General features: G+C 37.7%; 1 long non-coding RNA gene across 1 annotated transcript; it reads right to left on the reverse strand.

Annotated features, from left to right (window-relative positions):
* Positions 1 to 1,603: 1,603 nt before the first annotated feature.
* LOC140866515 (uncharacterized) lies at positions 1,604 to 4,477 on the reverse strand. Its single transcript, XR_012144910.1, has 3 exons — positions 4,087 to 4,477; positions 3,923 to 4,005; positions 1,604 to 1,833 (listed from the first exon to the last, which is right to left on the reverse strand). It is a non-coding gene; the product is annotated as an uncharacterized lncRNA (long non-coding RNA).
* Positions 4,478 to 12,346: the final 7,869 nt, after the last annotated feature.

Raw genomic sequence — 12,346 nt, forward strand, 5'->3', positions numbered from 1 at the left:
TTATCTGACGTGAGTTCTTAACACTGCTTATGATTCTTTATTCTCTATCTTATGTGTTGATTTTATCTGATTTCGAGGACGAAATCAATTCTTATAAGGGGAGAATTTAACGCCCCGAATTTATCTTAATTGAGTTTATTTGAGATAATCGAAGATTATAGAATTCGAGGGTCGATTTGATTTTGATCAGGGTCTATTTTGCAATTTTTGGAATTTTCATGGACTTAAACTCAAAAATGTGATTTGTTATATTATTTGGTCTTGGAATTGTGTTGACTAAGTCTCATTATCATCCCCTCCATCGTGCTCTCTCCATTGAAGACGCCCCAAGAGATCTTCAAGCTTTGTGATTTCATTTTTCGGTCGATCCGTCTGTTAGAATTTATTTCTGAGGGAAGATTTGCGATCTCGGCTGCAAGAGCTTCATTCAATCGTAAGTATTTCTCCGATCGGTTATATTTCTATTTTCGAATCGACTGAGTTTCGGATATGATTTTCTTGAACTAGCTCTTATCGTTTATTCTCAGTCAGAATTGGAAAAGAACGTCGTTCGGATTTGTTATGAATTTTCTTATGATTTTTGAGATTTGGAGTTTTGAGATTTGATGGGTTTGAGTCTTTATTGTTTTATTGGTATTGATTTGATTTGGTATTGATATGTTACTGTTGTTTGCGTTTCTGGTTTTATCATAATATAGTCGTTATGCCGCCAGTTTGAGTTTGGGATTTTCGATGGATTGTATTGTTGAATCTTTTTTGAATTGAGTCGACAAATAATATTGATTCGTTTGCATCTCCGTACAAATTGGTTTGAAGGCCGATAGCTTGGATTTTTGGAGTTTGAATCTCGAGAGAGTGAAGACGGTATAGTATTGTACTTCTTGAATTTTTGATTTGGATTCGAATAGCTTTTGAACCAAATCATCTTTTGATTCTTCAGGATTGGAACTTGCGATCAAAGAAAGGTATAAGATGACATTGGATGGATTAGGACGATTAACTCAAATCCGGATTGATTCGGGTGTCCTGGAGAAATCACATACTTGCATGTCTATTTGAATTAATTGAATGTTTTAGTTTTCATATGCATTCATATTGAACCGAACATTTTGTTTCATTTGAATTAGACGATCTGGAGATTATAGTCGAGTGGCACTGGTAGGCGATTTACTACAGTGGCCGATCAACTCTCTATTGAATGCCTCAGAGTCTGGAGGATTGATGTATACATCGTCCACCTCGAAAGGGGAAGTCGGTGTGATTGTTGTGATATTTCATCCTCGGGATCCCAACCATAGAATCGTGGAACCGATTTATCCTTTGATTATCCGGATTGATAATCTAGACTTTTGAAGTATGCATTCATTTACTCTCATTTGAATACCTGAAAGTTGATGTATTTCATTTTGAGATGCCTATTTGTTATTGAAACGACCCTAGTTCTACTTTAAATTAAAATAAATAAAAATACGGGTTTTCAAAAATTTTCGGCATGACCTCTCTATAAATATTCAAACCCGCCTGTCACAGACAGCAACTAAAAAAAACAACCGACAATACCAAGAAAGCTAGACCGAGAAAGGAACGAGAACTAGAGAAAAAGATTCGTCATATCAAATAACCAAAAATTTTAAAAAAAATCTAAAGTTTACATGCCCTAAACAATTCACCAAAACATTACATATACATTTGTCGAATAAGCAAAATAAATGCTTCATAACATATTAATTCGAGTAACTATGTGGAAGACGAGCATAGGTTGGAGGGATGTGTCGTGCCCGCATCGCAGTCCACTCGATAGTCTTTAACCTCGATCTTAATGATGACTTATACCTGCCTAAAACAAATAAGTGTAGTGAGTCTAAAAACTAGGCAAGAATTTGGGGGATAACGAGTACTACATAAATACAAGCACACACAGATTAAAAGTAGCTTGATAATAAAATACTTTGTGCCCTTAATTTAAATAAATGATTTATAAAGGAATAAAGTGAACATGAATGAAACATATGCATGGCTAAGTCGAATATAATCACTGTAACTGAATAAACGTACTGAAACATAGACATAAATATTTGAACTTAGATCCTTGAATTGTGACTCTGTGATTTCGATCATGATCATGGCTGCAGTGCACTATGCCGCAAGGCAGTCAGGATAACACCCAACCCAATCTTGCCCTGTATTTGGTAAGGGAGGCCAAGATATCTCTCAGCCCCACACGAACACATGCTAAGGTAAGAAAACTCATAATGATTTGGTAAGGGAGGCCAAAGCGTCTCCCAGCCCCACACATACACATGAATAAATATAGTCACAATCATCTCATTTCGTTTGTAAAATACTTTCTTTCATTCATGAATATGAGACTTAGCATGCATATGTAAATATGACGTACATTTAAATATTTGAACGATAATCATGCAAATGACTCACACGGGCTAATTGCATTCACACCCCATGTGAAAAGTCTAAAAGGCATAAAACCCCCTAAGAAATATTAATAGGCTAATGCATCCCTCAGTTTTTTAAAATGTAGCACATTTCACCCCTATGTTATACAAACTCGGGCACATTTATACCCTCTCATAGGGGTTTTTATGCTAATTTTTTTAAAACATAGGGTCTAACATGCTATTAATTTTACAAAGGGGGTTTTATGTCTTTTAGACTTTTCACGGGGGTGTGAATGCAATTAGCCCTGACTCATACAAGGACAAACGGGATGGTGATTTAGGAGACAAACCAAAAGATAGAAAACTAAACCATAATTTAGCGCTTAAGACAAATTGGATCGGTCCGCCCGTAAAATTTGTAACTTGCTCGATTCTTATTCAAAAAATATTTCGCTTGAAACCACGACTCCATGACACTTAGAAATAAATAGAGAAATCATCCTTGGAATTTTATTCTTAAGCAATCATTTTATAAAAATTCCATTTCCGGGCAGCAAGCTTAAGACACTAAAATTCTGCACCTATTCCTTCATAAGCTTATAACCCGACCAAAACTTAACCGAATTAATTCCTATTTTCACCGACATACTCCTAACATCTTGGACTAATTCCCGACCCGAGCCCTTATCCAAAGTCTGACTTAACCCTATTTTAAAAATCAGTTTCCGGACAGCCCTATTACTTAGCAAAATTTAGATCATGCTTTTCCCACTAGGATCCTCATAAGACCTTCAAACAAGCTCCTCTGAATTTCCAGCTTATATTCTAACAACTTGACCACTCATAGCATCTTTCTAACCCACAAGGACAGCTCCCCAAGCCTAGCACGACTCGGCGAGAACAGCCCCTCCCCCTGTCCTTGTCCAAAACCGACCCTTAAACCTCACCCAAACCATCAGCCCCTTCACTAACCAAACAAATTCCCAGCTCGAGTCAGCCCGTGATCTTGAGCAGATTCCCATCCCGAGAAAGACCCATCTCGAGCACCTAAACCCACCCCTCACAAGCTTAACTTGGCTTGACAAATCAGCCCTTAGAAGCACCCAAAAACCGCGCCCAACTCACCAAATTCGATGACCCTTTCACCTCAAATTTGCTAGCTAACCACAACTTATCCCAAGCACTATCATGTGAGCTACATTCTCACCCATGGTAGCTCCTAACCCAGCATCCAAGCAACAAGAACAATGACACAACAATTCGAACTAAGCAATGCAACATATATATTTTCTGAAAATTTCAAAAAAAACTTAGGCATCATTGAAAACACCATTCAAATTCATTACTCATATCAAACCACAACTGGAAATCATGGTATCATAAATCCTCAAACATGACCGTGAGAAAATCTTGACTGAAACCATCGAGCAGGACACGAAAATTTTTGAAAAAAATGAAATGCATATACACAATTCAAACACACGACATAATAATCTACTTGGGGCCAAATGAAACCATATTCTTGCCTAAGCTATAATCAACTGAAGGAGCAAGTGCTTGAGTGAGCTGTGGCCGATTCCATTTCATTCGAAAACAGGGCACGAACTTTCTGAAAAATAATGAAATGAAATTACACAATCTACACGCGACATAATAATCTACAGTAGTGAGAAATGAACCCATGTCTTGCCTAGCTAAGGAAAATTGATAGACACAAAACTGCTGGAGCTGCAGTCGATCGATGGAGTTGGAATGGGACTGAAATCAAGCTCCACTAATAAGGGAAACAACTGGCTCTGCTCGGCAAGGTGAAGCTACGCCGGAGAAGAATAAGAAAACGGGAACTGCTGGTGGCAAGAGCTAAGGAGAAGAAGATGAAGCCGATTCAATGGTGAGCTGAAATATGTAGAAATCGAGCTGCAAAGAGATGTAACAGCTCGCTCAGCTCGCCATGGAGGAGCTCCGTCGGAGATGGAAAGCTGTTGGCGGCGGTCAGAGCTTGAAGGAGATGGAAGCCGATGGTTGGTATGGGGAGAAATGGAGTGGATGGTGTGAGTGTTTGTGTGTTAGGCGAGAGAGTGAATGTATTTTGAGCGTGAATTTTAGGGGTTAGGGTTAAATCTTGAGTTGTGGACAAGATTTGAGTGTAAATATGAAAAGTGCTACATACTTTTAAAAAGTGCTAATCAAATTTAGTAACTTTGGGTTTATGAATTTAATTACACTAAATAAAACACAAGTTTGAAAACTCAAGAATTAAACACTTTAAATATTCTGATGTCACTGTAACGAGTAAAATATTTAAATAACAAGAAGAGCTATTAAAATAATTTTAAACAAACTAAACTACAGTTTAAAAGAATTTGAAATAAATACTCAAGCGAAAACAAAAATCTTTAAAATGATTTGAACAATTAAAAAGGATTTAAACAAATAAGTTGGACACTTAAAATAGTTTTTTTTAAAATAATTAATTTAAAATAATTAACTTCTAAACTTGGACTATTTAAAATAAATAAGTTGGACGCTTGAAAATGTTTAAACAAATAAGTTAAACGTTAAAATCTTTTAAATGAATAAACTAAACAATTAAAATCATTTAAATATGCAAGCTTAAAATTTTAAAATATTAAAACAATTAAGTTGCACAATAAAAATCATTTTGACAAATAAACTTAAACAATTAAAAATATTAATTAAATAGTTAGTACAATAAAAATCATTTTAATAAATAATAAAATATTTTATTAACACATAATTCACATAAAAAATTTAAATCAATTAAACCTAAAAGTAATAGTCCTAATATTTGTTAAATTTAATGCATGTGATTTAGTAGATTGGATTTTAGGCGCCATAGTTATAGCATATTTTGTCTCTTTTACTGGAAATATTATTCTCACCGGATTTATCCGGCTGTTGTCTTGTCTTTGTATGTGTGCTTGGAGACAGGTGGGGCAGGACCAAGTCAGAGATCGCATGGCTAGGTGGTTGAGTTGATAGAAGTGAGGACTTGGTGTTTTAGTAGTCGAATATGTAATCGAACTTAGATTGTATTCGAACTCTTATGTATTGTATTGAATAAGCTAGACTGAAGCATGTTCTACTAGTTTTGAGATTGTATAACTCTAGAACTATCTTGTATTGGATTATGCATGTTGTTTGGAGTGAGTTGTGCATGTTGAATTGTTATAGTATTGGAGTTTGAGCTAGAGCAATTTCTGGTTTTACGTTCAGGGTTGGTCTCGCTCAATCGGTTGAATCTTACCGATCGAGCGAGGATGCATGTGCTGCCTTCTGTGTTAGGCAGAATTTTTGTCCGCTCGATCGGTGAAGTTTTACCGATCGAGCGAAGCTGGTATTTGGGATAGGCAGCAAGGTGTAGAACCTTGTCCGCTCGATCGGTTGAGTTTTACCGATCGAGCGAGGTACTTTTGCTTTTAAAAAAATTCTTTGGTTTTAAATCTGGATCTAGTATGTTAGTCTTGTTTAACCCGAGATTAGATGATTAGAACTGAGGTCATCACAACACTGATGCATCCCTTCAGGGTTTGGGATGTGTTTTGATTCAGAATGGGCACGTAATTTTATGTGCCTCCAGACAGCTGAAGACTCTCTAGGAGAATTATCCCCTAAATGCCTTGGATCTTGCACTCATTGTCTTTGCTTGGAATATTTGGAGACATTACTTGTTCAATGAGATATTTGAGATTTATTTGGATCACAAGAGTTTTAAGTACTTATTCACTCAGGCTGAGTTGAATATGAGATAGCGCCAATGGATGGATCTGCTGAAATTATGACTGCAAGATCAAGTACCATCCAGGTTCTGCGAGCCCAGCTGCTGATGTACTAAGCCATAAAGTGTATATGAGTTTGCTTCGTATCGGTGCAGTTTCTCGAGTGGTACAGGAATGTTGTTCTTTGAGATTTACTTTCCATCATAAGAAATATCAGCAAGGGATTCGAGTCTTTTCAGTGCTTGCTGAGCCAGCCTTGTATACTCGTATCAGGTAAGCACAGTATTTGAATCCGAAGACTCAGAAATTAGCTCGATTACTCAGGGAGATAGTGCTTCTGGATTTCATTTTCAGGAAGATGGATTGTTGTGTCTATCCAAACGAGTGGTTTTTCCTGATGATTCATAATTAAAGGACTAGATCTTTTCTCAAGCGCACCATAATAGATTCTCTGTTCACCTAGGCAGTATGAAGATGTATAATGATCTGTGTACGAAATTCTGTTTGAGAGGATTGAAGCGAAATGTTTATCAGTTTGTATCGAGATGTCATGTATTTCAGAAATTCAAGGCAGAGTATCGACAATTTGGAGGTCTACTTCAGAGTATAGAGATTCCTGAGTGGAAATGGGATCACGTGACGAGGATTTTTTTCACCCACCTACTGATGTCTTCTAGAAACAGTGATGCAATCTGGGTTTTTGTAGATCGGTTTTCTAATTCTGAAAATTTTCTTCCATATAACCAGGATTTCACTTTTGATTGTATGATGCGATTGTATATTCAGGAGAATGTATGACTGCATGGGATTCCATTGAGGAACGTCAGTGACAAATATCCGAGATTTACTTTGAGATTTTGGGACAGTTTCCAGCATGCCTTGGGTACTTCTTTGAGTCTGAGTACAACTTATCATCCAGATATTGACGGTCAGTAAAAAATGAATATTTGTACACTTGAAGATATGCTTAGAGCTTCAGTGATGGATTTTGGTCCAGCTTGGCAGGATCATTTTCCCTTGGTTGAGTTTGCTTATAATAACAGTTATCATCACAGTATTGAGATGACAACTTTCAAGATTTTGTATGGACGTTGTTGTCATACACCTCTGTTTTGGGACGAGGTTGGTGAGCGTCAGGTCGTGGGATGAGAGTTGGTTCAATAGATTGCTGATAAAATAGATTTGATCAGAAAGAGATTTAGATATGCTCAGCATAGGAAGGATATTTTGGAACCCAAGGGGGGTGAATTAGGTTCCTTGGCCTCTTTAGAGATTTAAAATGATTTTGAAAAAACGCAAGCATAAGACTTCTGGACAATCAAAAGAATAACAAAAATTAAAGTAAATAGAATGACAGAAATTAAATAAAGCAGTAAAAGAGAGAATAGATGTTTATGAAAGTTTGACGAAAATCATCAATGTATTCCCTTCTCGGCTAAGATCGATTAATCGAGGTATCACTAGAACTTATTCTTGACCTTGAGGGCTCAAAAGATAGCCTTTACAACCACACGCTCGCTGCATCTACTTGGCCTTGAGGGCTCCAAGGATAGCCTTTACAACTCGATCACAACTTTCAAAGATACAATGATCACAATCACGATCACCACACCTATATATTGTTTGTACAAGAATATATTAAAAGACACAAGAGAAGAATGCTTTGAGAGCTAGTGTAGTGGCCCATATCCAGAATTAACGATAATGAGTAATTATCGTGTGATCATGTTAGATTTAGTAAAACATGATTAAGGAGACTTCTAAATGGATTAACGGAGCCCGAAAATAGACCCAAAATGATCAAAAATGGTCCGGAGGGTTAGACAGATCGGAAGCTCCGAAGTTAGGATTGGATGCTCCGAAGGTGATCGGAAGCTCCGATGAACGATTGGAAGTTCCGATCGAACTACGTCATCCATGACGTGTGGTTGATCGAAAGCTCCGAACAGGATCGGAAGCTTTGATCACCCCTATCCGAAGTCAACCAGTGAGATTTTGACACGTGGCAGATGAGGATGTTCGGAAGCTCCGATGGCAGGATCGGACGTTCCGATCGATGCCTATAAATATAAGGTCCGAGGCATTCATTTCTTGACAATTTCGAGTTCCTCTCCTTCGCCTGCAAGGCTCTATTTAGGGCTTTGGGTACTCTTATTTTAGAGTTGGAGTAGGGAACATATTTTAGTATAGTTAGACAGTGTCTGACACAGTAATAGAGCAGTGCTCGTGTAGCGGAGCAGTGCTCGAAGCTGTGGAGCTACAACAGGGGTGTACCCCTAGTTGCGGGATAGTCGCCATCAATGGGCTGACGACGGACGGAGGTATAGCTATGGTCTACTTAAATTATTTAGAAGTATGCAATATCTTAATTAAGGCTTTTAGAGATTATTGAATGATGCATGAGTATTTGCATTATAGACTTGATGATAGGCTTGAAACCTAGAGTGGGACTACTAGGACTGCCTTAGAAAGGTACGTAAGTACTGACTGAGATTGTCAGCGGATATGCATGCTTATATGTTGCATTTATGTGTTTGCATGTTATTGTTATTGATATATGGCATATACATATCATCTTGTGCCTGTACGTTTGTACATCTTTTGAGATGAGCCAGTTAGGGTTACTCAGCCCTGTTTGGACGTTTGATATCGAGTACCCTTAGGTACTGATACCTAGAGGACTCCGTGGTCTGCATCCAAGATTCGGGAGTGAGTGGTCGCACACAGTGGTTAGCTACCCCGATGTGACGAGCTCGTACTCCAGGCGCCAGTCTGAGCAGTTTGTATACAGTTATCCTAGATATGGATACCCTGTCATTTGCATGCATCATATTTGTATGTTTATCCGTGATTTTGTATTGAGATTAGCGCTCACGTCCAATCTTTTTTGTGTATCTGGAAACCTCATTCGACGGGGCAGGTTTAGGTGCGGGACTGAGCACCAGGAGCTTGGAGAGGCCAGTAACCCTTGAAGACAGCAAGATTAGCTGTAGGTTTATTTAAGTAATTCGATTGAGTTGTATAATCGAGTTTGTTTAGCCGGTTGTATTCTGCCGGTCTTCTTGTATTTAAGTCTTCCGCAACGATTTTATTTAATGCATGCTTAATTATGCTCTTAACTCTGATTAGGTAGTGGATTCGGGATGGGTCACTACAGCTAGTGTTGTGTCTTCAAATGTCTTCGAAATGGCCTTTTTATAGTGGTGAAAAATCGAGTGAGTTTGGACCTTCCGAACCCTGTTCGGAACTACCGATATTCTTTAATCAAATCCCATAATTGCTGCATTAGGATCGTATGCTTCAAAATTCTCTTCGGACCTACCAAACTGCATAGTCCGCTCGAATTCAAATCTGATGAGCTGTCGAACATTTAGGAACCACCGATCCCACTTCGGAACTAACGAATTGTCTTCAGAATCAATTTTTCCGCATTTTATTCAGTTGATTGACCTTGAGAATTGTACCAAGAGATCTCGTCTTCGGAACTTCCGAACAGTGCACTTTGTTGCCTCCGAACTCCTTCGGATGGACATTTCTTGAGATTGTGTTCGGAACTTCCGAACTCTGCACTTTACTGCATCCAAACTTCTTTGGTATGGCATCAAAATAATTCTATTCGGAACTTCCGAACTCCTTTCGAAACTTCCAAACTAAACTGGGAAAAAATCTCTGCACATTCTTACGTTAAATGATTAGTAACAATAAACCGAGTTTTGTAATCATCAAAATGCAAATTTTGAGATATGTTAATGCATTAAAAACATTAATCTCATACTTGAGATTTATATGCGTTTAAGGCGTAACAATCTCTCTTTTTTTTATGATCACAGAACTTGATTAAATAAAATAAATAGAACATTTAAAAAAACAAGTAGTTAATCAAATTGGATAACTCCCCCTCAATATAAGATCCATATTTTAAATGCATTAAATTTTAACCGAATAATTCTCCCTCTTTTTGGGATAATCAAAAAGTATAAAGAAAGAGAGAATAACCACATAGTGCACAAAATGAAATTTTCATTAATAAATAACAAGACAAATTACATAAAGTGCGAGAAGAAAAATACAATAGAAAAATAAACTAAGGGTCTTCATTTTGAGGCTGATGCTGGTGCAAGAACTGGTCAAACCGTGACTCCAAATGGTCAACCTGTGACTCTAAACAGTAAAACCGCAAAGAAAAAAGAGCATAAGTTTCTTCGTGGTTGTGCACCATTGTGCTTTGAATGTCGAGGAGAGTAGAGTCAATGCGGTTGAGCTGGTCGGCGAATTGATCAAAGAAAAATTGATCCAATGGAGTAAGAGGGACTTCGATAGAGAAATATAGAAGCTCTCCAATGTTGATAGGAGTATAGGAGGAAGATGGAATATCATGGTGAGGAGGACCCGCTGGAAACCCCTTGGTTTGGATAGAGGATGGTAAAGAGGAAAAAGGAAGAGAAAAATGTTCAATGGTGTTGAATCTAGAAAAACTCGAGTAGGATCATCAACCCAACGAGAAAAAACTGGGTTCCAAGATATTCTCATCTTGGAGATATAGGTTTGATCAATCGACACAAGAAGGAGAAATAGGCATTTGGGCCTCATCATCGAAAAAATATCGAAGTGAGTCAAAATGCGGTTGATAAAACAAGCAAAAAGATGATTTACTCGTTTTGGGGATTTTCGCAGTATTATGCATGACTTGCATAATAAAACGAGGAAAATTGAAGGGATTCTCGAAAATTATGTGAAAAATAACATATAAATCGAGATATTTATAGTTGGAGAGTCTCTACTGCGAGGAATAATGGATGAAGTGATAAGTTTTTGAATGATTTGGATTTCGAGGCGTAGAGATTTGAGTTGAAGGCGATCGTCTGTGGCAATAAGAGGACGACCAAGAATAGAACTCATCGCTACCTCGCGATCAAAATTATGGTCATTTTGAGGCCAAAGTTGGGAGAAGAATTCACTTGGACCATTCCGAGGAATTTCGAACCAAGAGGCTAAATCAGCGGATGAAAAACGGATATGCTGACATTGAACGACTGTGGCAACATGGATGTCATCGCTGTCAAGTTCGAGTTCAAAGTTCGCGAAGAACTCATAAATTAGTGATGGAAAGATACAATCAGGAGTAGATGGAAGAAATAAAGATTCCCATTGTTGAGTTTGGAGAAGTGGAAGGATAGGAAGATGAGCTTTTTCAAGGTAGGAAATATCAAGAAGACGACCGGGAAGAATTGGGCGAGTAGGGTAATCGTCGGGTATGGGTCAAGAGATGGCTAGTTGAGATGGATCATGAGGTTGGGCCTCGAGGCAAGGACGAGTGCGTAGACTCGAGCTTCCCGACTCAAAATTGTGACGAGGACACATAGGAAGGTTGGAAAGAGGCTAAAAATATGAGAAAGTGAAAGATGAGTATTTTGGAGTGATTGGAAATGGAAATGCCGAAGTGTATTCATAGACGAGGGTTTGGTAGTTCCGATCCGCGTTCAGTGGTTCCGATCGTGGTGATTGGGATAAGATTTGTAAAGTTTTCAGATAAGATCGGGCATTCCAATATAGGTTTGGTCGTCCTAAAGATCATGGATGGTTAATATTTCGACAGCTGTCAAACGGTTGGGAGGATCGGTGGTTCCGAACGAGTTTGGAAGATCCGAAGTCTGACGAAAGATCCAAAAATCAAGAAAGGATTTAATTTGACGTGGTTTATGGGAAATCATTCGGATATCAGAAACTGATTGGACGTTTCGATTGTGAAAATGGAGGGAATTTTTGAAAAAAGGCGTGAAATTTGAAAAATTGGCGGGAATGTGGCTGATGGCGTTCGGAAGCTCCGAAGGGTGTTCGATAGTTCCGAACCATTCAGGAAAGAATATTGCGAAAAAATACACCCTTAATTTATATAAAATGCATGCAGATTCCTAAGCAGTTTTATGATGAAATTTAAAATGTATGAGTTTATAATATTAAATAAATACAATTAATTTGTATTATCCAATATTGAAGTTCTCAAATTTATATTTCTCCCCCTTAATGTGACATTAAATGCAATTATGTAAATATTTATTTAAAACTCAATCATACCAAGTTTACTACGAAAACGAATAAAAGTATTTCATATAGTGGTTTTGTAAAAATATCAGTAATTTGATGTTTGGTGTCAACATAGAGAAGTTCAACTTCATTTTGTTTAATGTTATCACGAATAAAACGATGTCA

This window comes from Henckelia pumila, chromosome 4 (assembly GCF_033568475.1).
Source record: "Henckelia pumila isolate YLH828 chromosome 4, ASM3356847v2, whole genome shotgun sequence".
Classification (NCBI taxonomy): Eukaryota; Viridiplantae; Streptophyta; class Magnoliopsida; order Lamiales; family Gesneriaceae; genus Henckelia; species Henckelia pumila.